Below are 27,444 nucleotides of genomic sequence, written 5' to 3' on the forward strand. Positions count from 1 at the left end.
CTCTACCCACCTCTCTCTCTGCCCCCTCTCTATTTCCCACCTCTCTCTGTCCCCCAGCTGTCTGTCTCACCCGTTCTCTGTCCCACCTCTCTCTATCTTTCCCGCCCTCTCTCTCTGTCCCCCCTCTCTTTCCCCCTCCCTCTCTGTCCGGCTCTCTCTCTGTCCCCCTCTCCCTCTCTGTCCCCCTCTCTCTGTCCCCCCTCTCTGCCCCCCATCTCTCTGTTCCCCTCTCTCTGTCCCCCTCTCTCTGTCCCTCTCTCTGTCCCCCCTCTCTGTCCCCCACTCTCTGTCCCCCTCTCTCTCTGCCCCCCTCACTCTCTCCCACTCTGTACCCCTCTCTCTGTCCCCCACTCTCTGTCCCCCTCTATCTGTCCCCCTCTCTCTCTGTCCCCCTCTCTCTGTCCCCCTCTCTCTCTGTCCCCCTCTCTCTCTGCCCCCTCTCTCTCCGTTCTCCCTTTCTCCGACCCTCTCTCTCTCTGCCCCCACTCTGTCACCATCTCTCTATCCCCCCTTCTCTCTGGCCCATCTTTCTCTGTTCCCCCTCTCTTTGTCCCTCCCTCTTCTGTCCCCCCCCCTCTGTTCCCCCCTCTCTGTCCCCCCTTTCTGTCTTCCGCTTTCTGCCCCCTCTCTCTGTCACCGTCTCTCTATCCCCACTTCTCTCTGTCCCACCTTTCTCTGTCCCCCTCTCTCTGTCTGACCCCCTCTATCTCCCTGCTCTCTGTCCCCCTCTCTCTATTGCCCTCTTTCGCTGTCGCCCCTCTCTCTGTCCCACTTTCTCTGTCCCAGTCTCTCTGACCCCCGACCCTTCTCTCTTTCCACTCTCTCTCTATTCCCCTCTCTCTATCCCCCTCTCCCTGTCCCCTCTCTCTCTCCCCTGCTCTTTGACCCGCATCTGTCTCCCTCTCTCTCTCTGTCCCCTCTCTCTGTTCCCCTCTCTCTATCCCCCTCTCTCTGTCCCCTCTCTCTCCCCTGCTCTTTGACCCCCATCTGTCATCCTCTCTCTCTCTGTCCCCCACTCTCTGACCCCCTCTCTCTGACACCCCCTCTCTGATTTCCCCTGTCTCCCTCTCTCTGTCCCCCCTCTCTGCCCCCCTCTCTCTGTCCCTCTCTCTCTGTCCCCCCTCACTCTCTCCCACTCTGTACCCCTCTCTCTGTCCCCCACTCTCTGACCCCCTCTATCTGTCCCCCTCTCTCTCTGTCCCCCTCTCTCTATTGCCCTCTTTCGCTGTCGCCCCTCTCTCTGTCCCACTTTCTCTGTCCCAGTCTCTCTGCCCCCCGACCCTTCTCTCTTTCCACTCTCTCTCTATTCCCCTCTCTCTATCCCCCTCTCTCTGTCCCCTCTCTCTCTCCCCTGCTCTTTGACCCGCATCTGTCTCCCTCTCTCTCTCTGTCCCCTCTCTCTGTTCCCCTCTCTCTATCCCCCTCTCTCTGTCCCCTCTCTCTCCCCTGCTCTTTGACCCCCATCTGTCATCCTCTCTCTCTCTGTCCCCCACTCTCTGACCCCCTCTCTCTGACACCCCCTCTCTGATTTCCCCTGTCTCCCTCTCTCTGTCCCCCCTCGCTCTCTGTCCCCCCTCTCTGTCCCCCCCTCTCTCTCTGTCCCCCACTCTCTATCCCCCTCTCTCTCTGACCCCCTCTCTATTTCCCACCTCTCTCTGTCCCCCAGCTGTCTGTCTCACCCGTTCTCTGTCCCCCCTCTCTCTATCTTTCCCGCCCTCTCTCTGTCCCCCCTCTCTTTCCCCCTCCCTCTCTGTCCGGCTCTCTCTCTGTCCCCCTCTCTCGGTCCCCCTCTCCCTCTCTGTCCCCCTCTCTCTGTCCCCCCTCTCTGCCCCCCCCCTCTCTCTGTTCCCCTCTCTCTGTTCCCCTCTCTCTGTCCCTCTCTCTGTCCCCCCTCTCTGTCCCCCTCTCTCTCTCTGTCCCCCACTCTCTGTCCCCCTCTCTCTGCCCCCCTCACTCTCTCCCACTCTGTACCCCTCTCTCTGTCCCCCACTCTCTGTCCCCCTCTATCTGTCCCCCACTCTCTCTGTCCCCCTCTCTCTGTCCCCCTCTCTCTCTGTCCCCCTCTCTCTCTGCCCCCTCTCTCTCCGTTCTCCCTTTCTCCGATCCTCTCTCTCTCTGCCCCCACTCTGTCACCATCTCTCTATCCCCCCTTCTCTCTGGCCCATCTTTCTCTGTTCCCCCTCTCTTTGTCCCTCCCTCTCTCTGTCCCCCCCCCCTCTGTTCCCCCCTCTCTGTCCCCCCTTTCTGTCTTCCACTTTCTGCCCCCTCTCTCTGTCACCGTCTCTCTATCCCCACTTCTCTCTGTCCCACCTTTCTCTGTCCCCCTCTCTCTCTCTGACCCCCTCTATCGCCCTGCTCTCTGTCCCCCTCTCTCTATTGCCCTCTTTCGCTGTCGCCCCTCTCTCTGTCCCACTTTCTCTGTCCCAGTCTCTCTGCCCCCCGACCCTTCTCTCTTTCCACTCTCTCTCTATTCCCCTCTCTCTATCCCCCTCTCTCTGTCCCCTCTCTCTCTCCCCTGCTCTTTGACCCCCATCTGTCTCCCTCTCTCTCTCTGTCCCCTCTCTCTGTTCCCCTCTCTCTATCCCCCTCTCTCTGTCCCCTCTCTCTCCCCTGCTCTTTGACCCCCATCTGTCATCCTCTCTCTCTCTGTCCCCCACTCTCTGACCCCCTCTCTCTGACACCCCCTCTCTGATTTCCCCTGTCTCCCTCACTCTGTACCCCTCCCTCTGTTCTCACTCTCTGACCCACTCTATCTCCCCAACTCTCTGTCACCTTCTCTCTGCCCCTCTCTCTTTCCCCTCTCTCTGACCCCCTCTCACTGTCCCCCACTGTCTGCCCCTAACCCACTCTGCCCTCTCTCTCTGTCCCCCTCTCTCTGTCCCCCTCTCTCTCTGTCCTCCTCTCTCTGTCCCCCCCTCTCTCTCTGTACCCCTCTCTCTGCCCCCTTCTCTCTGTCCCCCTCTCTCTGTCCCCCTCTCTCTCCCCTGCTCTTTGACCCCCATCTGTTATCCTCTTTCTCTCTGTCCCCCACTCTCTCCATCCACCCACTCTCTGACCCCCTCTCTCTGACACCCCCTCTCTGACTTCCCCTGTCTCCCTCACTCTGTACCCCTCTCTCTGTCCCCCCTCTCTGCCCCCCCTCTCTCTGTCCCCCTCTCTCTGTCCCCCTCTCTCTGTCCCCCTCTCTCTGTCCCCCCTCTCTGTCCCCTCTCTCTCCGTCCCCCCCTCTCTCTATCTGTCCCCCACTCTCTGTCCCCCTCTCTCTGCCCCCCTCACTCTCTCCCACTCTGTACCCCTCTCTCTGTCCCCCACTCTCTGTCCCCCTCTATCTGTCCCCCTCTCTCTCTGTCCCCCTCTCTCTGTCCCCCTCTCTCTCTGTCCCTCTCTCTCTCTGCCCCCTCTCTCTCCGTTCTCACTTTCTCTGACCCTCCTCTCTCTGCCCCCACTCTGTCACCATCTCTCTATCCCCCCTTCTCTCTGGCCCATCTTTCTCTGTTCCCCCTCTCTTTGTCCGTCCCTCTCTCTGCCCCCCCCCTCTGTTCCCCCCTCTCTGTCCCCCCTTTCTGTCTTCCGCTTTCTGCCCCCTCTCTCTGTCACCGTCTCTCTATCCCCCCTTCTCTCTGTCCCACCTTTCTCTGTCCCCCTCTCTCTCTGACCCCCTCTATCTCCCTGCTCTCTGTCCCCCTCTCTCTATTGCCCTCTTTCGCTGTCGCCCCTCTCTCTGTCCCACTTTCTCTGTCCCAGTCTCTCTGCCCCCCGACCCTTCTCTCTTTCCACTCTCTCTCTATTCCCCTCTCTCTATCCCCCTCTCTCTGTCCCCTCTCTCTCTCCCCTGCTCTTTGACCCCCATCTGTCTCCCCCTCTCTCTCTGTCCCCTCTCTCTGTTCCGCTCTCTCTATCCCCCTCTCTCTGTCCCCTCTCTCTCCCCTGCTCTTTGACCCCCATCTGTCATCCTCTCTCTCTCTGTCCCCCACTCTCTGACCCCCTCTCTCTGACACCCCCTCTCTGACTTCCCCTGTCTCCCTCACTCTGTACCCCTCTCTCTGTTCTCACTCTCTGACCCACTCTATCTCCCCAACTCTCTGTCACCTTCTCTCTGCCCCTCTCTCTTTCCCCTCTCTCTGACCCCCTCTCACTGTCCCCCTCTCTCTGTCCCTCTCTCCCTGCCCCCTCAATCTGTCCCCCTCTGTCTGCCCCTAACCCTCTCTGCCCTCTCTCTCTGTCCCCCTCTCTCTGTCCCCCTCTCTCTCTGTCCTCCTCTCTGTCCCCCTCTCTCTCTGTACCCCTCTCTCTGCCCCCTTCTCTCTGTCCCCCTCTCTCTGTCCCCCTCTCTCTCCCCTGCTCTTTGACCCCCATCTGTCATCCTCTTTCTCTCTGTCCCCCACTCTCTCCATCCACCCACGCACTGACCCCCTCTCTCTGTCCCCCTCTCTCTCTCTGTCCCCCACTCTCTCCATCCACCCACTCTCTGACCCCCTCTCTCTGACACCCCCTCTCTGACTTCCCCTGTCTCCCTCATTCTGTACCCCTCTCTCTGTCCCCCCTCTCTGCCCCCCCTCTCTCTGTCCCCCTCTCTCTGTCCCCCTCTCTCTGTCCCCCTCTCTCTGTCCCCCCTCTCTCTGTCCCCCTCTCTCTGTCCCCCTCTCTCTGTCCCCCTCTCTCTGTCCCCCCTCTCTCTGTCCCCCCTCTCTCTGTCCCCCTCTCTCTGTCCCCCTCTCTCTGTCCCCTCCTCGCTGTCCCCCCTCTCTGTCCCCTCTCTCTCCGTCCCCCCCTCTCTCTCTGTCCCCCACTCTCTGTCCCCCTCTCTCTGCCCCCCTCACTCTCTCCCACTCTGTACCCCTCTCTCTGTCCCCCTCTCTCTGTCCCCCTCTCTCTGTCCCCTCTCTCTCCGTCCCCCCCTCTCTCTCTCTGTCCCCCACTCTCTGTCCCCCTCTCTCTGCCCCCCTCACTCTCTCCCACTCTGTACCCCTCTCTCTGTCCCCCTCTCTCTGCCCCCCTCTCTCTGTCCCCTCTCTCTCCGTCCCCCCCTCTCTCTCTCTGTCCCCCCTCTCTCTGTCCCCCTCTCTCTGTCCCCCTCTCTCTGTCCCCCACTCTCTGTCCCCCTCTATCTGTCCCCCTCTCTCTCTGTCCCCCTCTCTCTGTCCCCCTCTCTTTGTCCCCCTCGCTCTCTGTCCCCCCTCTCTGTCCCCCTCTCTCTCTCTGTCCCCCTCTCTCTCTATCCACCTCTCTCTCTGCCCCCTCTCTATTTCCCCCCTCTCTCTGTCCCCCAGCTGTCTGTCTCACCCGTTCTCTGTCCCCCCTCTCTCTATCTTTCCCGCCCTCTCTCTGTCCCCCCCTCTCTTTCCCCCTCCCTCTCTGTCCGGCTCTCTCTCTGTCCCCCTCTCTCGGGCCCCCTCTCTCTGTCCCCCCTCTCTGCCCCCCCTCTCTCTGTCCCCCTCTCTCTGTCCCCCTCTCTCTGTCCCCCTCTCTCTGTCCCCCCTCTCTGTCCCCTCTCTCTCCATCCCCCTCACTCTCTCCCACTCTGTACCCCTCTCTCTGTCCCCCTCTCTCTGTCCCCCCTCTCTGTCCCCTCTCTCTCCGTCCCCCTCTCTCTCTCTGTCCCCCACTCTCTGTCCCCCTCTCTCTGCCCCCCTCACTCTCTCCCACTCTGTCCCCCTCTCTCTGTCCCCCCTCTCTGTCCCCTCTCTCTCCATCCCCCTCACTCTCTCCCACTCTGTACCCCTCTCTCTGTCCCCCTCTCTCTGTCCCCCCTCTCTGTCCCCTCTCTCTCCGTCCCCCTCTCTCTCTCTGTCCCCCTCTATCTGTCCCCCTCTCTCTCTGTCCCCCTCTCTCTGTCCCCCTCTCTCTCTGTCCCCCTCTCTCTGCCCCCCTCACTCTCTCCCACTCTGTACCCCTCTCTCTGTCCCCCACTCTCTGTCTTCCTCTATCTGTCCCCCTCTCTCTCTGTCCACCTCTCTCTGTCCCCCTCTCTCTCTGTCCCCCTCTCTCTCTGCCCCCTCTCTCTCCGTTCTCCCTTTCTCTGACCCTTCTCTCTCTGCCCCCACTCTGTCACCATCTCTCTATCCCCTCTTCTCTCTGTCCCATCTTTCTCTGTTCCCCCTCTCTTTGTCCCTCCCTCTCTCTGCCCCCCCTCTGTTCCCCCCTCTCTGTCCCCCCTTTCTGTCTTCCGCTTTCTGACCCCTCTCTCTGTCACCGTCTCTCTATCCGCCCTTCTCTCTGTCCCACCTTTCTCTGTCCCCCTCTCTCTCTCTGACCCCCTCTATCTCCCCGCTCTCTGTCCCCCTCTCTCTATTGCCCTCTTTCGCTGTCGCCCCTCTCTCTGTCCCACTTTCTCTGTCCCAGTCTCTCTGCCCCCCGACCCTTCTCTCTTTCCCCTCTCTCTCTATTCCCCTCTCTCTATCCCCCTCTCTCTGTCCCCTCTCTCTCTCCCCTGCTCTTTGACCCCCATCTGTCTCCCTCTCTCTCTCTGTCCCCTCTCTCTGTTCCCCTCTCTCTATCCCCCTCTCTCTGTCCCCTCTCTCTCCCCTGCTCTTTGACCCCCATCTGTCATCCTCTCTCTCTCTGTCCCCCACTCTCTGACCCCCTCTCTCTGACACCCCCTCTCTGACTTCCCCTGTCTCCCTCACTCTGTACCCCTCTCTCTGTTCTCACTCTCTGACCCACTCTATCTCCCCAACTCTCTGTCACCTTCTCTCTGCCCCTCTCTCTTTCCCCTCTCTCTGACCCCCTCTCACTGTCCCCCTCTCTCTGTCCCTCTCTCCCTGCCCCCTCAATCTGTCCCCCTCTGTCTGCCCCTATCCCTCTCTGCCCTCTCTCTCTGTCCCCCTCTCTCTCTGTCCTCCTCTCTCTGTCCCCCTCTCTCTCTGTACCCCTCTCTCTGCCCCCTTCTCTCTGTCCCCCTCTCTCTGTCCCCCTCTCTCTGTTCCCACCTCTCTCTGTTCCCCTCTCTCTGCCCCCTTCTCTCTCTGTCCCCCTCTCTCTCACTGACCCCCCCTCTCTCTGACCCCCTCTCTCTGTCCCCCTCTCTCTGTCCCTCTCTCCCTGCCCCCCTCAATCTGTCCCCCTCTGTCTGCCCCTATCCCTCTCTGCCCTCTCTCTTTGTCCCCCTCTCTCTGTTCCCCTCTATCTCTGTCCTCCTCTCTCTGTCCCCCTCTCTCTCTGTACCCCTCTCTCTGCCCCTTCTCTCTGTCCCCCTCTCTCTGTCCCCCTCTCTCTGTTCCCACCTCTCTCTGTTCCCCTCTCTCTGCCCCCTTCTCTCTCTGTCCCCCTCTCTCTCACTGACCCCCCCCCTCTCTGAACCCCTCTATCTCCGCAACTTTCTTGTTCCCCCCTCTCTGTCGCCGTCTCTCAGTCTCCCTCTCTCTCTGTCCCCTCTCTCTCTGTCCTCCTCTATCTGTCCCCTCTCTCTCCCACCCTCTCTGACCCCCTCTCTCCCCCGCTCTCTGACCCCCGCTCTGTTGCCCTCTCTCTGCCCCTGCTCTCTCTGCCCCCGACCCCTCTCTCTGTCCGCCTCTCTCTGTTCCCCTCTCTCTGTCCCCCTCTCTCTTTTCCCCTCACTACTGTCCCACTCACTCTGTCCCTCTCTCTCCCCCGCTATTTGACTCCCTCTCTGTCGCCCTCTCTCTCTGCCCCCTCTCTCTATCCCCTCTCACTGTCCCCTCTCTTTTTCTCGCGCTCTCTGACCCCCTCTCTCTCACCCTTTCTCTCTGCGCTCTCTCTCTGCCCCCCTCTCTCTGTCCCCCTCGCTCTCTGTCCCCCCTCTCTGTCCCCCTCTCTCTCTCTCTGTCCCCCTCTCTCTCTCTATCCCTCTCTCTGTCCCCCCTCTCTGTCACCCTTTCTGTCCCCCATTTCTCTGTCCCCCTCTCTCTCCATACTGCCTCTCTCTGTCCTCCTCTCTCTGCACCTCTTTCTCTGACACCATCTCTTTCCTACACTCTGTAACCCTCTCTCTGTCCCCACTCCCTCTGACCCCATCTATCTTCCCCACTCTCTGTGCCTCACTCTCTGTCCCCCACTCTCTGTTCCCCTCTCTCTGTCCCCCAGCTCTCTGTCTGCCCCGCTCTGTCCCCTCTCTCTCTCTCTCTTTCCCGCCCTGTCTCTGTCCCCCCTCTCTTTCCCCCTTCTCTCTGTCCCGCGCTCTCTCTGTCCCCCTCTCTCTGTCCCCCTCGCTCTCTGTCCCCCCTCTCTGTCCCCCTCTCTCTCTATCCCCCTCTCTCTCTGCCCCCCTCTCTATTTCCCCCCTCACTCTGTCCCCCAGCTGTCTGTCTCACCCGTTCTCTGTCCCCCCCTCTCTCTCTTTCCCGCCCTCTCTCTGTCCCCCCTCTCTTTCCCCCTCCCTCTCTGTCCCCCTCTCTCTGTCCCCCTCTCTCTGTCCCGCTCTCTCTCTGTCCCCCTCTCTCCGTCCCCCTCTCTCTCTCTCTGTCGCCCTCTCTCTGTCCCCCCTCTCTGCCCCCTCTCTCTGTCCCCCCCTCTGTCCCCTCTCTCTCCGTCCCCCACTCTCTCTGTCCCCCACTCTCTGTCCCCCTCTCTCTGCCCCCCTCACTCTCTCCCACTCTGTACCCCTCTCTCTGTCCCCCACTCTCTGTCCCCCTCTATCTGTCCCCCTCACTCTCTGTCCCCCTCTCTCTGTCCCCCTCTCTCTCTGTCCCCCTCTCTCTCCGTTCTCCCTTTCTCTGTCCCTCCTCTCTCTGCCCCCACTCTGTCACCATCTCTCTATCCCCTCTCCCTCTATTTCCTCTCGTTCTGCCCCCCTCTCTCTGCGCCCCCACTCTGGTCCTCCCCCCACCCGTCCTCTCTCTCTCTGTCCCCTCTCTCTCTTTCCCCCTCTTTCTCTCTGTTCCCCCCCTCTGTCCCCCCTCTCTGCCCACCTCTCTGTCACCGTCTATCTATCCCCCCTCTCTCTGTCCCATCTTTCTCTGATCCCCCTCTCTTTGTCCCTCCCTCTCTCTGTCCCCCCTCTCTGTCTTCCGCTTTCTGCCCCCTCTCTGTCACTGTCTCTCTATCGCCCCTTCTCTCTGTCCCACCTTTCTCTGTCCCCCTCTGTCTCTCTCTGACCCCCTCTATCTCCCCGCTCTCTGTCCCCCTCTCTCTATTGCCCTCTTTCGCTGTCGTCCCTCTCTCTGTCCCACTTTCTCTGTCCCACTCTCTCTGCCCCCCCGACCCTTCTCTCTTTCCCCTCTCTCTCTGTTCCCCTCTCTCAATCCCCCTCTCTCTGTCCCCTCTCTCTCCCCTGCTCTTTGACCCCCATCTGTCATCCTCTTTCTCTCTGTCCCCCACTCTCTCCATCCACCCACTCTCTGACCCCCTCTCTCTGACACACCCTCTCTGACTTCCCCTGTCTCCCTCACTCTGTACCCCTCTCTCTGTTCTCACTCTCTGAGCCACTCTATCTCCCCAACTCTCTGTCACCTTCTCTCTGCCCCTCTCTCTTTCCCCACTCTCTCTGACCCCCGACCCCTCTCCCTGTCCCCTCTCTCTCTGTTCCCCTCTCTCTATCCCCCACTCTCTGTCCCCTCTCTCTCTCCCCTGCTCATTGACACCCCTCTGTCTCCCTCTCTCTCTCTCTGTCCACTCTCTCTGTCCCCCTCTCTCTATCCCCCACTCTTTGTCCCCTCTCTCTCTCCCCTGCTCTTTGACACCCCTCTGTCTCCCTCTCTCTCTCTGTCCCCTCTCTCTGTCCCCCTCTCACTATCCCCATCTCACTGTCCCCTCTCTCTCTCTCCCGCTCTCTGATCCCCTCTCTGTCATCCTCTCTTTCTGCCCCATCTCTCTGCCCCCTCTCTCTCTGCCCCCCTCTCTCTGACCCCCGTCCCCCTCTCTCTGTATCCGCTCTCTCCCCGCTCTCTGACCCCTCTCTGTCACCCGCTCTCTCTGTCCCCTCTCTCTGTCCCCTCTCTCTGTCCCCCTCTCTCTGTCCCCTCTCTCTCTCTCTCTGTCCCCCTCTCTCTCTCTGTCCCCCACTCTCTCCATCTCCTCACTCTCTCTCCCCCTCTGTCCCCTCTCTCTCCCACCCGCATCACTCTATCCCTCCTCTTTGTCCCCGTCTCTCTCTGTCCCCCTCTCTCTCAGTCCCGCTCTCTCTGTTCCCCCATCTCTGTCCCCCTCTCTTTCCCACCCGCCTCTCTCTCGGTCCCCCCTCTCTCTGTCCCCTCTCTCTCAGTCCTGCGCTCTCTGTTCCCCCATTTCTGTCCCCCTCTCTCTCCCACCCGCCTCTATCTCTGTCCCCCCTCTCTCTGTCCCCCCTCTCTGTCCCCCTCTCTCTCTGTCCCCCTCTCTGTGTCCCCCCCTCTCTGAGTCCCGCTCTCTCTCTTCCCCCATCTCTGTCCCCTCTCTCTCCCACCCGCCTCTCTCCCTGTCCCCCTCTCTCTGTCCCCTCTAGCTCTACCTGTCTCTCTGCCCACTCTCTGTCCCCCACTCTCTCCATCCCCCCACTCTGTGTACCCCTCTCTCTGTTCCCGCTCTCTGACCCCCTCTATCTCCCCAACTTCCTGTCACCCTCTCTCTGCCCTCTCTCTTTCCCCTCTCTCTCTGCCCCCTCTATCTGTCCTCCTCTCTCTGTCCCTCTCTCTCTTCCTCCCTCACTCTGTCCCCCTCTTTCTGCCCCCATCGCTCTCTGCCCCTCTCTCTCTATCTCCCCCACTCTCTGTTCCCTCTCTCTCTGCCCCTCTCTCTCTGCCCCCCTGTCCCTGGCCTCCTCTCTCTTTGGCCCCCTCTCTCTCTGGCCCCCTTTCTCTGTTGCCTCTTTCTGCCCCCTCTCTCTCTGTCCCCCCTCTCTCTGTCCCCCTCTCTCTCTGTCCCCCACTCTCTCCATCCACCCCCTCTCTGACCCCCCTGTCTCCCTCACTCTGTACCCCTCTCTCTATTCTCACTCTCTGACCCACTCTGTCTCCCCAACTCTCTGTCACCCTCTCTCTGCCCCTCTCTCTTTCCCCTCTCTCTCTGCCCCCTTCTCTCTGTCCCCCTCTCTCTGTCCCTCTCTCCCTGCCCCCCTCACTCTGTCCCTCTCTGTCAACCCCTATCCCTCTCTGCCCCTCTCTCTCTGTCCCCCTCTCTCTGTCCCCCTCTCTCTCTGTCCCCCTCTCTCAGTCCCCTTCTCTCTCTGTACCCCTCTCTCTGCCCCCCCTCTCTGTCCCCCTCTCTCTGTCAACCCTCTCTCTGTCCCCCTCTCTCTGTCCCCCCTCTCTCTCTGCCCCCTCTCTCTCTGTCACCCTCTCTCTGTCCCCCTCTCTCTGTTCTCCCTCTCTCTGTACCCCTCTCACTGTCCCTCCTCTCTCTGCCCCCACTCTGTCACCATCTCTCTCTCCCCTCTCCCTCTGTTGCCTCTCGCTCTGTCCCCCTCTCTCTGACCCCCCCCTCTCTGTCGCCCGCTCTCTGCCCCCTCTCTGTCACAGTTTCTCTGTCCCCCCTCTCTCTGTCCCCCTCGTCCTCCCCTCTCTCTGTCACCCCCTCACTGCCCTCTCTCTGTCACTGTCTCTCTGTCCACCTCTTTCTGTCCCCGTCTCTCTGCCCCCTCTCTCAGTCCACCCTCTCTCTGTCCCCCTCTCTCTGTCCCCCCTCTCTGTCTCCCCGTCTCTCTGTCCCCCCCCCTCTCTGTAGCCCTCTCTCTGCCCCCTCTCAGTCACCATCTCTCTGTTACCCCGCCCCGTCAACCCTCTCTGTCGCCCGCTCTCTGCCCCCTCTCTGTCACCGTCTCTCTGTCCACCCTCTCTCTGTCCCCCTCTCTCTGTATCCCCTCTCTGTCTCCCCGTCTCTCTGTCCCCCCCTCTCTGTAGCCCTCTCTCTGCCCCCTCTCAGTCACCATCTCTCTGTTACCCCCCCCGTCAACCCTCTCTGTCGCCCGCTCTCTGCCCCCTCTCTGTCACCGTCTCTCTGCCCCCCTCTCTCTGTTCCCCTCTCTCTGTATCCCCTCTCTGTCTCCCCGTCTCTCTGCCCCCCTCTCTCTGTTCCCCTCTCTCTGTATCCCCTCTCTGTCTCCCCCTCTCTGTCCCCCTCTCTCTGTCCCCCTCTCTCTGTCCTCCTCTCTCTGTCTCCCCCTCTCTGTCCCCCTCTCTCTGTCCTCCCTCGGTCTGTCCCACTCCCTTTGTCCCCCTCTCTCTGTCCCCCTCTCTCTGTCCCCCTCTCTCTGTCCTCCTCTCTCTGTCCCCCCTCTCTGTCTCCCTCTCTCTGCCCCCTCCCAGTCACCATCTCTCTGTTCACCCCCTCTGTCCCCCCTTCTCTGTGCCCCCCTCTCTGTTTCCCCCCTCTCTGTGCCCCCCTCTCTGTTCCCCCCACTCTCTGTAGCCCCTCTCTCTGTTCCCCCTCTCTCTGTCCCCATCTCTCTCTGCCCCTCTCTCTCTATCTCCTCCACTCTCTGTTCCCCCTCTCTCTGTCCCCCTCTCTCTGTCCCCCCTCTCTGTCTCCCCGTCTCTCTGTCCCCCCCTCTCTGTAGCCCTCTCTCTGCCCCCTCTCAGTCACCATCTCTCTGTTCCCCCCCCCGTCAACCCTCTCTGTCGCCCGCTCTCTGCCCCCTCTCTGTCACCGTCTCTCTGCCCCCCTCTCTCTGTCCCCCTCTCTCTGTATCCCCTCTCTGTCTCCCCCTCTCTGTCCCCCTCTCTCTGCCCCCTCCCAGTCACCATCTCTCTGTTCACCCCCTCTGTCCCCCCTTCTCTGTGCCCCCCTCTCTGTTTCCCCCCTCTCTGTGCCCCCCTCTCTGTTCCCCCCACTCTCTGTAGCCCCTCTCTCTGTTCCCCCTCTCTCTGTCCCCATCTCTCTCTGCCCCTCTCTCTCTATCTCCTCCACTCTCTGTTCCCCCTCTCTCTCTCTGCCCCCCTGTCTCTGGCCTCCTCTCTCTCTGGCCCCCTCTCTCTGTCGCCCTCTCTCTGCCCACTCTCTCTCTGTCCCCCTCTCTCTGACCCACCCTCTCTCCCCCAAAGTGTACCCCTCTCACTCTCTCCCACTGCCCCGTCTCTCTGTCACCGTCTCTCTATCCACCCTTCTCTCTGTCCCACCTTTCTCTGTTACTCCTCTCTTTGCCCCCCTCTCTCTGTCCCCCCTCTCTCTGTCCCCCGCCCTGAACCCTTCTCTCTCTGTCCTCCTCTCTCTCTGTCCCCCTCTCTCTGTCTCCTCTTTCTGCCCACTTCTCTCTCTGTCCCCCTTTCTCTCACTGACCCCCACTCTCTCTGACCCCCTCTATCTCCCCCACTCTCTGTCCCCTCTCTCTGTCGCCGTCTCTCTGTCCCCCTCTCTCTCTGTCCCCTCTCTCTCTGTTCCCCTCTATCTGTCCCCTCTCTCTCCAACACTCTATGACCCCCCTCTCTGCTGCCCTCGCTCTCTCTGCCCCCCCGACCCCTCTCTCTGTCCCCCTCTCTCTGTTCCTCTCTCTCTGTTCCGCCCTCTCTCTGTCCCCCTCTCTGTCCCCCTCTCTCTTCTCCCCTCACTCCTGTCCCCCTCACTCTCTCCCCTCTCTCTCCCCGCTCTTTGACCCTTTCTCTGTCGCCCTCTCTCTCTGCCACCTCTCACTCTCTCTGTCCCCCTCTCTCTATCCCCCTCTCACGGCCCCCTCTCTCTCTCTCTCTCCCCCGCTCTCTGACCCCCTCTCTGTCACCCTTTCTCTTGCCCCCCTCTCTCTGCCCCCACTCTCTCTGCCCCCTCTCTGTCCCCACCACTCTCTGTCCCCCTCTCTCTGCACCCCCTCTCTGTCACCGTCTTTCTATCCCCCTTCTCTCTGTTCCCCCTTTCTCTGTTCCCCCTCTCTGTCGCCCTCTCTCTGTCCCCTCTCTCTCTGTCCCCCTCTCTCTCTGACCCCTCTCTCTCTGTCCCCCTCTCTCTCTGACCCCCTCTGTCTCCCCCACTCTCTGTCCCCTGCTCTCTGTCGCCCTCTCTCCGACGCCCACTCTCTCTGTGCCCCTCTCTCTCTCTGACCCCCTCTCTCTCTGACCCCCTCTATCTCCACCGCTCCCTGTCCCCCCCTCTCTGTTGCCCTCTCTCGCTGTCGCCCTCTCTCTGACCCCCTCTCTCACACCCGCCTCTCCTTGTACCACCTCACTGTCCCCCTCTCTCGCTGTCACCCTTCTCTCTGTCACCCCTCTCTCTGTCCCACTCTCTCTGCCCCTGACCCCTCTCTCTGTCCCTTCCCTCTTTCTGACCCCCTCTCTCCACCGCTCTCTGACCCCGTCTCTGTTGCCCTCTCTTTGCCCCCGTTCTCTCTGCCCCCACGACCCCTCTCTCAGTCTCCCTCTCTCGGTTTCCCTCTCTCTGTTCCTCTCTCTGTCCCCCTCTCTCTTTACCCCTCAGTCCTGTCCCCGTCACTCTGTCCCCTCTCTCTCCCCCGCTCTCTGACCCCCTCTCTGTCACCCTTTCTCTCTGCCCCCTCTCTCTCTGCCCCCACTCTCTCTGCCCCCCTCTCGGTCTCCCCCACTGTCTGTCCCCCTCTTTCTGACCCCCTTTCTCTCCCCCACTCTGTACCCCTCTCTCTGTCTCCCTCTCTCTGTCTCCCCCCCACTCTGTCACCGTCTTTCTACCCCCCTTCTCTCTGTTCCCCCTTTCAGTGTCCCCCCTCTCTCTGTCCTCCTCTCTCTGCCCCCCTCTCTCTGTCCCCCTCTCTCTCTGTCCCCCTCTCTTTGTCTCCCTCTCTCTGCCCCTCCTCTCTGTCACCGTCTTTCTATCCCCCCTTCTCTCTGTTCCCCCTTTCCCTGTTCCCCCTTTCTCTGTTCCCCCCTCTCTCTGTCTCCCTCTCTCTGACCCCCTCTATCTCCCCCACTCTCTGTCCCCCCCCCCCCCTCTGTTGCCCTCTCTCGCTGTCGTCCTCTCTCTATCGGCTTCTCTCTGACCCCCTCTCTCTCACACCTGCCTCTCCCTGTACCACCTCACTGTCCCCCTCTCTCGCTGTCGCCCCTCTCTCTGTCCCACTCTCTCTGTCCCACTCTCTCTGCCCCCGGACCCCTCTCTCTGTCCCTTCTCTCTCTGTTCCCCTCTCTCTATCCCCCTCTCTCTATCCCCCTCTCTCTGTCCCCTCTCTCTCTCCGCCGCTCTTTGACCCCCTCTCTGTCACCCTCTCTCCCTGCCCCCTAACTCTCTGTCCCCCTCTCTATCCCCATCTCACTGCCCCCTCTCTCTGTCCCCCTCTCACAGTCCCCTCTCTCTCTGTCCCCTCTCTCTCTCTCCCGCTCTCAGACCGCCTCTCTGTTGCCCGCTATCTCTTTGCCCCCCTCTCTGCCGCCCTCTCTCTGCCCCCCTCTCTCTCTGTCCCCTTCTCTCTATCCTCTTCTCACTGTTCCCTCTCTCTCCCGCACTCTGTCCCCCTCTCTCTGTCCCCCCTCTCTCTGTTCCCTCCTCTCTCTGTACCCCCTCTCTCTGTCCCCCCTCTCTCTGTTCCCTCCTCTCTCTGTACCCCCTCTCTCTGTCCCCTCTCTCACTGTTCCCTCTCTCACCCCCGCACTCTGTCCCCCTCTCTCTGTTCCCTCCCCTCTCTGTACCCCCTCTCTCTGTCCCCTCTCTCTCTGTTCCCTCCTCTCTCTGTTCCCCTTCTCTCTGCCCCTCCTCTCTGTCCACCCCTCAGTCCCCCTCTCTCTGTGTACTTTCTCTCTTCCCGCTCTCTGACCCCCTCTCTGTCGCCCGCTCTCTCTCTGTCGCGCCTCTCTCTGTTCCCCCCATCTCTCTGTTCCCCCCTCTCTCTGTTCCCCCTCTCTCTGCCCTCCTCTTTCTGTTCCCCCTCTCTCTGCCCCTCTTCTCTGTCCCCCTCTCTCTCTCCCCGCTCTCTGACCCCCTCTCTGTCGCCCGCTCTCTCTGTCGCCCCTCTCTCTCTGCCCCGTCTCTCTCTGCCCCCTCTCTCTCTGCCCCCCATCCCTCTGCCCGTCTCTCTCTGTCGCCCTCTCTCTGTCCCCAACTCCCTGTCCCCTCTCTCTCCCCCGCTCTCTGACGCCCTCTCTGTCGCCCTCTCTCTGCCCCCTCTCTCTCTGTCCCCCTCTCTCTCTCTCTCTCTATCCCCCACTCTCTCCATCCGCCCACTCTCTGTCCGCCTCTCTCTGACCCCCCCCCTCTCCCCCACACTGTACCTCTCTCTCTCTCTCCATCTGCCCCCTCTCTCTCTGTCACCGTCTCTCTATCCCCCCTTCTCTCTGTCCCACCTTTCTCTGTTCCCCCTCTCTTTGCCCCCCTCTCTCTACCCCCCCAGATCCCTTCTCTCTCTGTCCTTCTCTCTCTCTGTCCCCCTTTCTCTGTCTCCTCTTTCTGCCCCTTTCTCTTGCTGTCCCCCTCTCTCTCACTGACCCCCTCTCTTTCTGACCCTCTCTACCTCCCCCACTCTCTGTCCCCCTCTCTCTGTCGTCGTCTCTCTGTCCCCCCTCTCTCCCTGTCCCCTCTCTCTCTGTCCCCCTCTATTCTGTCCCCTTTCTCTCCCACACACTCTGAGCCACTCTCTATCCCCGCTCTCTGACCCCCCCGCTCTCTGACCCCCTCTATCTCCCCCACTCTCTGTCCCTTGCTCTCTGTCGCCCCCTCTCTGACCCCCACTCTCTCTGCCCCTCTCTCTCTCTCTGACCCACTTTGTCTCAGTCCCCCTCTATCTCTCCCGCTCCCTGTCCCCCCTCTCTCTGTTGCCCTCTCTCGCTATCGCCCACTCTCTCTCTATCGCCCTCTCTCTGACCCCCTCTCTCACACCCGCCTCTCTCTGTACCACTTCACTGTCCCCCTCTCTCGCTGTCACCCCTCTCTCTGTCCCACTCTCTCTGTCCAACTCTCTCTGTCCCCCGACCCCTCTCTCTGTCCCTTATCTCTCTCTGTTCCCCTCTCTCTATCCCCCTCTCTCTGTCCCCTCTCTCTCTCCCCCGCTCTTTGACGCCCTCTCTCCCTGCCCCCTAACTCTGTGTCCCCCTCTCTATCCCCATCTCACTGCCCCCTCTCTCTGTCTCCCGCTTTCTAACCCCTTCTCTGTCATTCTCTCTTTCTGCCCCCTCTCTCTACCCCCTCTCTCTCTGCCCCCTCTCTCTGTCCCCACTCTCTCTGCCCCCTCTCTCTGCCCCCCTCTCTCTGTCCCACTCTCTCTGTCCCCCTCTCTCTCTGTCCCCCCCTCTCTCTGTCTCCCTCTCTCTCTGTCCCCCTCTCTCTCTGTCCCCCTCTCTCTTCCCCCTCTTTCTGTCCCTCTCTCTCTGCCCCCCTCTCTGTGCCCCCTCGCTCTCTGTACCCCTTTCTCTATGTCCCCCCTCTCTCTGTCCCCCGCTCTCTGTTCCCCCTCTCTCTGCCCCCCCCCCTAAGTCCCCCATCTCTCTGCCCCCCTCTCTGTCCCCCTCTCTCTGTGTACTCTCTCTCTTCCCGCTCTCTGACCCCCTCTCTGTCGCCGCACTCTCTGTCGCCCCTCTCTCTGTTCCCCCCTCTCTCTGTTCCCTCCTCTTTCTGTTCCCCCCTCTCTCTGTTCCCCCTCTCTCTGCCCCGCCTCTCTGTCCCCCTCTCTCTCTCCCCGCTCTTTGACCCCCTCTCTGTCGCCTGCTCTCTCTGTCGCCCCTCTCTCTGCCCCCTCTCTCTCTGCCCCCTCTCTCTCTGCCCCCTCTCTCTCTGCCCCCTCTCTCTGCCCCTCTCTCTCTCTGTCGCCCTCTCTCTGTCCCCATCTCTCTCTCCCCCGCTCTCTGACGCCCTCTCTGTCGCCCTCTCTCTGCCCCCTCTCTCTCTGTCCCCCTCTCTCTCTCTCTATCCCCCACCCTCTCCATCCGCACACTCTCTGTCCCCCTCTCTCTCTCTATCCCCCACCCTCTCCATCCGCACACTCTCTGTCCCCCCCTCTCTCTCTCTATCCCCCACCCTCTCCATCCGCACACTCTCTGTCCCCCCCTCTCTCTCTATCCCCCACCCTCTCCATCCGCACACTCTCTGTCCCCCTCTCTCTCTCTATCCCCCACCCTCTCCATCCGCACACTCTCTGTCCCCCTCTCTCTCTATCCCACACTCTCTCCATCCGCCCACTCTCTGTCCGCCTCTCTCTGACCCCCCCTCTACCCCACACTGTCCCTCTCTCTCTCTCTCTCCATCTGCCCCCTCTCTCTCTGTCACCGTCTCTCTATCCCCCCTTCTCTCTGTCCCACCTTTCTCTGTTCCCCCTCTCTTTGACCCCCTCTCTCTGTCCCCCCTCTCTCTACCCCCCCAGATCCCTTCTCTCTCTGTCCTCCTCTCTCTCTGTCCCCCTTTCTCTGTCTCCTCTTTCTGCCCCCTTCTCTTGCTGTCCCCTCTCTCTCACTGATCCCCTCTCTTTCTGACCCTCTCTATCTCCCCCACTCTCTGTCCCCCTCTCTCTGTCGTCGTCTCTCTGTTCCCCCCTCTCTCTCTGTCCCCTCTCTCTCTGTCCCCTTTCTCTCCCACGCTGTCTGATCCCCTCTCTATCCCCGCTCTCTGACCCCCCCTCTCTCTGACCCCCTCTATCTCCCCCACTCTCTGGCCCCTGCTCTCTGTCGCCCTCTCTGTGACCCCCACTCTCTCTGCCCCTCTCTCTCTCTGACCCCCTCTGTCTCAGTCCCCCTCTATCTCCCCCGCTCCCTGTCCCCCCTCTCTCTGTTGCCCTCTCTCGCTATCGCCCTCTCTCTCTCTCTATCGCCCTCTCTCTGACCCCCTCTCTCACACCCGCCTCTCTCTGTACCACCTCACTGTCCCCCTCTCTCGCTGTCACCCCCCTCTCTGTCCACCTCTCTCTGTCCAACTCTCTGTCCCCCGACCCCTCTCTCTGTCCCTTATCTCTCTCTGTTCCCCTCTCTCTATCCCCCTCTCTCTGTCCCCTCTCTCTCTTCCCCGCTCTTTGACGCCCTCTCTCCCTGCCCCCTAACTCTGTGTCCCCCTCTATCCCCATCTCACTGCCCCCTCTCTCTGTCTCCCGCTCTCTAACCCCTTCTCTGTCATTCTCTCTTTCTGCCCCCTCTCTCTACCCCCCTCTCTCTGCCCCCTCTCTCTATCCCCATCTCACTGCCCCCTCTCTCTGTCTCCCGCTTTCTAACCCCTTCTCTGTCATTCTCTCTTTCTGCCCCCTCTCTCTACCCCCCCTCTCTCTGCCCCCTCTCTCTGCCCCCCTCTCTCTGTCCCACTCTCTCTGTCCCCCCCTCTCTCTCTGTCCCCCCCTCTCTCTGTCTCCCTCTCTCTCTGTCCCTCTCTCTCTCTGTCCCTCTCTCTCTTCCCCCTCTTTCTGTCCCTCTCTCTCTGTCCCCCTCTCTCTGTACCCCCTCTCTCTGTCCCCCTCTCTCTGTCTCCCTCTCTCTCTGTCCCCCCTCTCTCTGTCGCCCTCTCTCTCTTCCCCCTCTTTCTGTCCCTCTCTCTCTGTCCCCCCTCTCTCTGTCCCCCCTCTCTCTGTCCCTCTCTCTCTGTCCCCCTCTCTCTGTGCCCCCTCTCTCTGTACCCCCTCTCTCTGTCCCCCCCTCTCTGTCGCCCTCTCCCTGTCCCCCTCTCTCGCTGTCGCCCCTCTCTCTGTCCCATCTCTCTGTCCCACTCTCTCCGCCCCCCCGACCCCTCTCTCTGTCCCTTCTCTCTCTGTTCCCCTCTCTCTATCCCCCTCTCTCTGTCCCCTCTCTCTCTCCCCTGCTCTTTGACCCCCTCTCTGTCACCCTCTCTCCTTGCCCCCTAACTCTCTGTCCCCCTCTCTCTATCCCCATCTCACTGCCCCCTCTCTCTGTCTCCCGCTCTCTAACCCCTTCTCTGTCATCCTCTCTTTCTTCCCCCTCTCTCTGCCCCCTCTCTCTGCCCCCTCTCTCTGACCCCTCTCTCTCTGTCCCCCTCTCTCTCTGTCCCCCCCTCTCTCTTCCCCCCTCTCTCTGTCCCCCTCTCTCTCTGACCCCTCTCTCTGTCAACCCTCTCTCTGTTCCCCTCTCTCTGTCCCCCTCACTCTGTCCCCTCTCTCTCTGTCTCCCTCTCTCTATCCCCCTCTCTTTTCCCCTCTCTCCCCGCTCTTTGACACCCTCTCTGTCGCCCTCTCTCTCTGCCCCCTCTCTCACTGCCCCCTCTCTCTATCCCCTTCTCACTGTCCCCTCTCTCTCTCCCCCTCTCTGTCCCCCTCTCTCTGTCCTCCTCTCTCTGTTCCCCCTCTCTCTGCCCCCCTCTCTCTGTTCCCCCCTCTCTGTGTACTCTCTCTCTCCCCGCTCTCTGACACCCTCTCTGTCGCCCGCTCTCTCTGTCGCCCCTCTCTCTGTTGCCGTCTCTCGGTCCCCCTCTCTCTGCCCGCCCTCTCACTCTGCCCCCTCTCTCTGCCCCTTCTCTCTCTGCCCCATTCTCTCTGCCCCCTCTCTCTCTGTCGCCCTCTCTCTGTCCCCCTCTCTCTGTCCTCCTCTCTCTGTACCCCCTCTCTCTGCCCCCCTTTCTCTGTCCCCCCTCTCTGTCCCCCCTCTCTGTCTGTCCCCCTCTCTGTATGACCTTCTCACTGTCCCCTCTGTCCCGCTCTCTGTCCCCCTCTCGCTGTCCTCTCTCTGTACCCCCTCTCTCTGTCCCCCCTCTGTCTGTTCCCCCTCTCTCTGATCCCCCTCTCTCTGTCTCCCTCTCTCTGCCCCCTCTCTCTCTCTGCCCCTTCTCTCTCTGCCCCCCATCTCTCTGCCCCGTCTCTGTCGCCCTCTCTCTGTCCCATTCTCTCTGCCCCCTCTCTCTCCCCCGCTCTCTGACGCCCTCTCTGTCGCTCTCTGTCGCCCTCTCTCTGCCCCCTCTCTCTCTGTCCCCCTATCTCTCTCTATCCCTCACTCTCTCCATCCGCCCACTCTCTGTCCGCCTAACTCTGACCCCCCTCTCTCCCCCACACTGTACCCCTCTCTCTCTCTCCCTCTGCCCCCTCTCTCTGTCACCGTCTCTCTCTCCCCCCTTCTCTCTGTCCTACCTTTCTCTGTTCCCCCTCTCTTTGCTCCCCCCTCTCTCTGTCCCCCCTCTCTCTGTCCCTCCCGACCCCTTCTCTCTCTGTCCTCCTCTCTCTCTGTCCCCCTCTCTCTCTCACCTCTTTCTGCCCCCTTCTCTCTCTGTCCCCCTCTCTCTCACTGACCCCCTCTCTCTCTGACCCCCTCTATCTCCCCCACTCTCTGTCCCCCTCTCTCTGTCGCCGTCTCTCTCTGTCCCCCTCTCTCTCTCTCTGTCCCCTCTCTCTGTCCCCCTCTATCTGTCCCCTCCCTCTCCCACCCTCTCTGACCCCCTCTCTCCCCCGCTCTCTGACCCCCTCTCTGTTGCCCTCTCACTGCCCCCGCTCTCTCTGCCCCCGACACCTCTCTCTGTCCCCCACTCTCTGTTTCCCTCTCTCTGTTCTCCTCTCTCTGTCCCCCTCTCTCTGTTTCCCTCTCTCTGTTCTCCTCTCTCTGTCCCCCTCTCTCTGTCCCCCTCTCTCTGTCCCCCTCACTCCTGTCCCCCTCTCTGTGTCCCCCTCTCTCTGTCCTCCTCACTCCTGTCCCCCTCACTCTCTCCCCTCTCTCTCTCCCCCCGTCTTTGACCCCCTCTCTGTAGCCCTCTCTCTATCGTCCTCTCTCTGCCCCCCACTCTCTCTCGCGCTCTCTGACCCCCTCTCTGACCCCCTCTCTGTCACCCTTTCTCTCTGCCCGCTCTCTCTCTGCCCCCAATCTCTCTGCCCCCTCTCTGCCCCCCCACTCTCTGTCCCCCTCTCTCTGACCCCCTCTCTCGCCCCCACCCTGTGCCCTTCTCTCTGTCTCCCTCTCTCTGCCCCCCTCTCTGTCACCATCTTTCTATCCCCCTTTCTCTCTGTTCCCCTTTCTCTATTCCCCCTTTCTCTGTCCCCCTCTCTCTGTCCCCCTTCTCTGTCCCCCTCTCTCTGACCCCTATCTCTCCCCCACTCTGTACCCCTCTCTCTGTCTCCCTCTCTCTGCCCTCCCCCCTCTCTGTCACCGTCTTTCTATCCCCCTTCTCTCTGTTCCCCATTTCTCTGTTTCCCTCTCTTTGTCCACCTCTCTCTGTCCTCCCTCTCTCTGTCCCCCCTCTCTCTGTCCCCACTCTCTCTGTTCCCCTCTCTCTCTCTCTCTCTTTCCCCACTCTCTCTCTGACCCCCTCTATCTCCCCCACTCTCTGTCCCCCGCTCTCTGTTGCCCTCTCTCTGACCCCCACTCTCTCTGTTCCCCTCTCTCTCTCTCTGACACACCCTCTCTCTCTGACCCCCTCTATCTCCCCCGCTCCCTGTCCCCCCTCTCTCTGTTACGCTCTCTCACTGTCGCCCTCTCTCTGTCGCCCTCTCTCTGACCCCCTCTCTCACACCCGCCTCTCCCTGTACCACCTCACTGTCCCCCTCTCTCGCTGTCGTCCCTCTCTCTGTCGCCGTCTCTTTGTCCCCCCTCTCTCTCTGTCCCCTTCTCTCTCTGCCCCCCGACCCATCACTCTGTCCCCCTCTCTCTCTCTGTCCCCCTCTCTCTGTCTCCCTCTCTCTGCCCCCCTCTCTGTCACCGTCTCTGTATCCCCCTCTCTCTGTTCCCCCTTTCTCTGTTTCCCCTCACTCTGTCCCGTCTCTCTGTCCCGCACTCTCTCTGTCCCCCCTTCTGCCCCCTCTCTCTCTCTGCCCCTCTCTCTCTGACCCCCTCTGTCTCTGACCCTCTCTCTATCTGCCCCTCTCTCTCGGTACCCTCTCTTTCTGTCCCCCTCACTCTCTGTACCCTCTCTCTGTCCTTCTCTCTCTCTGTACCCTCTCTCTCTGTTCCACCCCTCTGTGTCACCCTCTTTCTGACCCCCCCTCTCTCTGTCCCACTCTCTCTGTCCCCCTCTCTCTCGCTGTCCCCCTCTCTCTCTGTCCCTCTCTCTCTCTCTGTCCCCTCTCTCTGTCTCCTTCTCTCTCTGTCTCCCTCTCTCTCTGTCTCCCCTCTCTCTGTCCCGCCTCTCTCTGTCTCCCCTCTCTCTGTCTCCCTCGCTCTCTGTCTTGCCCACTCTGTCCCCCTCTCTCTCCCCCGCTCTCTGACCTCCTCTCTGTTGCCCTCTCTCTGCCCCAACTCTCTCTGCCACCCGGCCCCTCTCTCTGTCCCCCTCTCTCTCTCTCTATCCCCCTCTCTCTGTCTCCCTCTCTCTGCCCCCCTCTCTGTCCCCCTCTCTCTCTCTGTCTCCCTCTCTCTATCCCCTCTCTCTCTCTCCCCCGCTCTCTGACCTCCTCTCTGTTGCCCTCTCTCTGCCCCCACTCGCTCTGTCACCCGATCCCTCTCTCTGTCCCCCCCTCTCTCTCTATCCCCCCTTCTTTCTGTTCCTCCTTTATCTGTTCCCCTCTTCTCTGTCCCCCTCTCTCTGTCCCCGTCTCCCTCTATCCCTCCTTCTCTCTGTTCCTCCTTTCTCTGTTCCCCCTCTCTCTCTGTTCCCCTCTCTCTGTTGCCTCTTTGTGCCCCCTCTCTCTCTGTCCCCCCTCTCTCTGTTCCACCCCTCTGCCCCCTCTCTCTCTCTGCCCCCTTCTCTCTGCCCCCTCTCTGTCCCGGAGGAGAAAGTGAGGTCTGCAGATGCTGGAGATCAAAGTTGAAACTTTATTGCTGGAACAGCACAGCAGGTCAGGCAGCATCCAGGGAACAGGAGATTCGACGTTTCGGGCACAGGCCCTTCTTCAGGGATTCCTGAAGAAGGGCCTATGCCCGAAACGTCGAATCTCCTGTTCCCTGGATGCTGCCTGACCTGCTGTGCTGTTCCAGCAATAAAGTTTCAACCCCCTCTCTGTCCCCCCTCTCTCTCTGTCCCCCACTCTCTCCATCCCCCCACTCTCTGTCCCCCTCTCTCCCCCCACTCTGTACCCCTCTCTGTCCCCCACTCTCTGTCCTCCTCTCTCTGTCCCCTATCTCTCTCCCCTGCTCTCTGACCCGTCTATCTCCCCCTCTCTCTGTCCTCCTCTCTCTGTCCCCTATCTCTCTCCCCTGCTCTCTGACCCCCTCTCTGTTACCCTCTCTTTGCCCCCTTCTCTCTGCCCCCCTCTCTGACCCCTCTCTCTCTGTCTCCCACTCTCTCCAACCCCACACTCTCTGTCCCCCTCTCTCTGACCCCCTCTCCCCCCCACTCTGTACCCTCTCTTTCCCCCACTCTTTGTCCCCCTCTCTCTGTCCCCTCTATCTTCCCCTCTCTCTGTCCCCCTCTCTCTGTCCCCTCTATCTCCCCCTCTCTCTCTGTCCCCCTCTCTCTGTCCCCTCTCTCTCCCCCCCCCCGCTGTCTGACTCCCACTCTGTCGCCCTCTCTCTGCCCCCTCTCTCTGTCCCCCTCTCTCTGTCCCCCACTCTCTCCATCCCCCCACTCTCTGTTCCCCTCTCTCTGACCCCCTCTCTCTCCCCTCTGTACCCCTCTCTCTGTCCCCTTCTCACTGTCCCCCTCTCTCTGTTGCCCTCTCTCTGCCATCTCTCTGTCCCCCTCTCTCTGACCCCCTCTCTCTCCCACTCTTTACCCCTCTCTCTGTCCTCCCTTCTCTCTGTCCCCCCTCTCTCTCTCTCTCCCCCACTCTTTCTGTCCCTCTCTCTCTGTCCCGCCGATCTCTCCCCCGCTCTCTGCCCCTCTCTGTCGCCCTCTCCCTGCTCCCTCTCTCTCTGCCCCCGCTCTCTTTGTCCCCCCCCCTCTGTCCCCCACTCTCTCCATCCCTCACTCTCTGTCCCCTCTCTGTGACCCCCCTCTCCCCCCCCACTCTGCACCCCTCTCCCTGTCTCTCTCTATATCCCATCTCTCTGTGCCCCTCTCTCTGTCACCCTCTCTCTGCCCCTTCACCCTCCCACCCGCCTCTCTCTTCCCCCCTCTCACTGTCCCCCTCTCTCTCTGTCCCCCTCTATCTTCCCCACACTCTGTCCCGCCTCTCTCTCTGCCCTCCTCTGTCTCTGTCCCCCTCTCTCTCTGTCACCCTCTCTCTGTCGCCATCTCTCTGTCCCCCTCTCTCTCTCTGTCCCCCTCTCTCTGACCCCCTCTCTCCCTGACCCCCCTCTATCTCCCCCACTCTCTGTGCCCCTCTCTCTGTCGCCCTCTCTATCTCCCCCTTTTCTGTACCCCCTCTCTCTGTCCCCCTCTCTCTGTCCCCCCTCTCTCTGACCCCTCTCTCATTATGTCCTCCCCTATTTCTCTCTCTCCCTCCCTCACCTTATCTCTCCCTTCCCTCTCTCTCTCCCTCTGTCTCTCCCTGCTCCTTTGCTCTCTCTCCATCTTCTCCCATTCTCGATCCCCCTCCCTCGGTGTCTCTCTCTCTCCCCACCTCCCTCCGTTTCTCTCTGACTCAATCTCTCTCCCTCCTGTCCTGCTCTTCCTCTCTCTCTGTCTCCCTAGTCCTTCCCTCTCCCTCTGACCCAGAGACTGGGGGTTGGTGGTGAAGCTGCGTGTGGGGGGTGGGGTGAGATGATTGAGAGATGTGGGAAGTGGGGAAATTGGGGTAGAGACGGAATTGCGGGAGGGAGACAGAGACGGCAGGAGAGAGAGAGAGTGAGGGTGAGGGGAAGAGAGAAGAGTGGAGGCAGGTGGATAAACTCATGTTGGGGGTGTGAGAGAGAGAGGGAGAGTGAGGCAGAAAGAATAGTGGAAGCAGGTGGAGAAACCGGGGTTGAGGGGTGGTGTCTTAGAGGGGACCAGAGAGAGTGAAAGGGAGAGGAGGTGAGAGAGACACAGTGTGCAGAGAGAGAGAGAGAGGGAGAGAATTGAGGAGGAAGAGTGGGGGAGAGGAAATGGGGAGGCCAGGTTGGAGTGGGAGGGACAGAGGGAGTTAAACCCAGCTCCTGAGCTCAGGGCGCGGTGCCCTCCCCTTCCCTGAGGACCAGGACTTGGGGCTGAGTCTGTCTCTCTCCAGTTCAGCTTCTCCAACACAAAGACACACACCAACATCGGTCACTCTGCTGCTCGGCACGCTTTAATCAACATTTTTATTGGTTACAAATGGAAGTGATGGATACAGTCAGTGAGATGGTGCCTTTTCTCACCGGCCCCTGAGTTGTGAGAAACATTGAAATGTTTCCCTGTAACCCCCCTGTGGGATAAGGATGGACAACCCAGCGCTACCCTCAGTCTGTTACCATAGCGACAGGCTGCTCCATTGCTGAAACACTGAACTGAAATGAGAAAATCCCGGATGGTGTGATTAATGAGGGAATTTGATGGATGGATGGATCTGGGTGAAGGGATATTTCAGCACATTCTTCAGCTGCTGCCTGAACTTAGTCTGGGTCACGGCATAAATCGCGGTGTTTGTGCAGCAACTGAGGAGCTGCAGCATGAAGCCCAATTCCTGCACAAAGGGATCGAGATACACAGACCGATACTCAATATCCCACATCCGGGCCCATATAGAAAACAGCATTAACGTTGACCATAACAGGATGAAATTGGCCGAGATCACAAACAGTAAAATGATGGATTTTTTTCGGTTTCTCATTTCAGTGTCAGACTGAGCGTCCCCATTGGTGTGAGCGCGGAGTCTCCTGCGGGCTCTGCTGGTCACTACAATGTGTCTGACGGTGAGAACATTGAGCAGCAGAATCAGGAGAAATGGGACACACGGGGTTAGAATGTGGTGGAGGGACTCGATTGTGACCCAGATACTGGAGGATAAAGCAGCGTCTGTTATCTCACAAAACCAGGGGGAGTTCACCAGCCAATACCGAGCCGTGAGCATAAAATACCAGGAAATGTTCTTTAAACAGCTCAGCACAGTCACTGCTCCCAGAACCACAGCCGCCGTCTTCTCACTGCAATATTTACTTTTCAGCTTCTGGCAACAAATGGCCACAAACCGATCAAAGGTGAAAGTGACTGTGAACCAGACAGAGCAGTCAGTGGCTGCATAAAGCAGGACGGCGTGGATATTACACACGGGAACGGAGTACACCAGGAAATAAAACTGTTCCTGATAAACAATGGGAATGTGTCTCAGGATCAGGTCGAGGATAATGACCAGGAGATCCGCCGCTGCCATGGCCCCCAGGTAACGTCTGACACATGGAGACAATCCACAATCTTTATAAAGCAGGATGTAGATGGTCACTACGTTAACTGTGAGGAAGGAAAACAAACCCATTATCCATCAGCCTGGAGGCAAAGGGACCCGTTTGATCGGGGACCCAGTGAGATTTTCAAATGTGTCCCTGTATTCAGGGATTTATTAAAATAATTGGAGCTGGAATAACAAATGGGAAGGTCGGCATTAATGACAAAAATGTGACATAAACCACAACAAACCCTCCCTCCCCAAACACACAGAGACACATCCATAAGGACAGATGTTTTCTAGAACGTTCCCACACACTCGATCACTCGAGGGCAGACACAGGTCACTCCTTCCCAGTTCCTAATACGGAGGGTGGAAGCATTGCTGTCCTGAAGGATTCTATCCCAGTTTCCTGAAGACACACGGAATTTGTGAATTCCTGTATTTTGAACTAAATTGTGGTCGATCCTGTGTCGGGAAGAAATGTAAACGCAGGGAAAACATATTCACCCCTTTAACTGCCTGAGGGGCCTTCGGAACAGTGTCTCCTTCTCCCTGGAACGGGATCTCTTCCCTCGGGATCTTATCATTTGTTCAATTCACTGACGTCCGGCCGTTCACAAACA

This window comes from Chiloscyllium plagiosum, unplaced genomic scaffold, assembly GCF_037043375.1.
Source record: "Chiloscyllium plagiosum isolate Xiang-an unplaced genomic scaffold, Cpla_swu_hap1 HiC_scaffold_45, whole genome shotgun sequence".
Lineage (NCBI taxonomy): Eukaryota > Metazoa > Chordata > Chondrichthyes > Orectolobiformes > Hemiscylliidae > Chiloscyllium > Chiloscyllium plagiosum.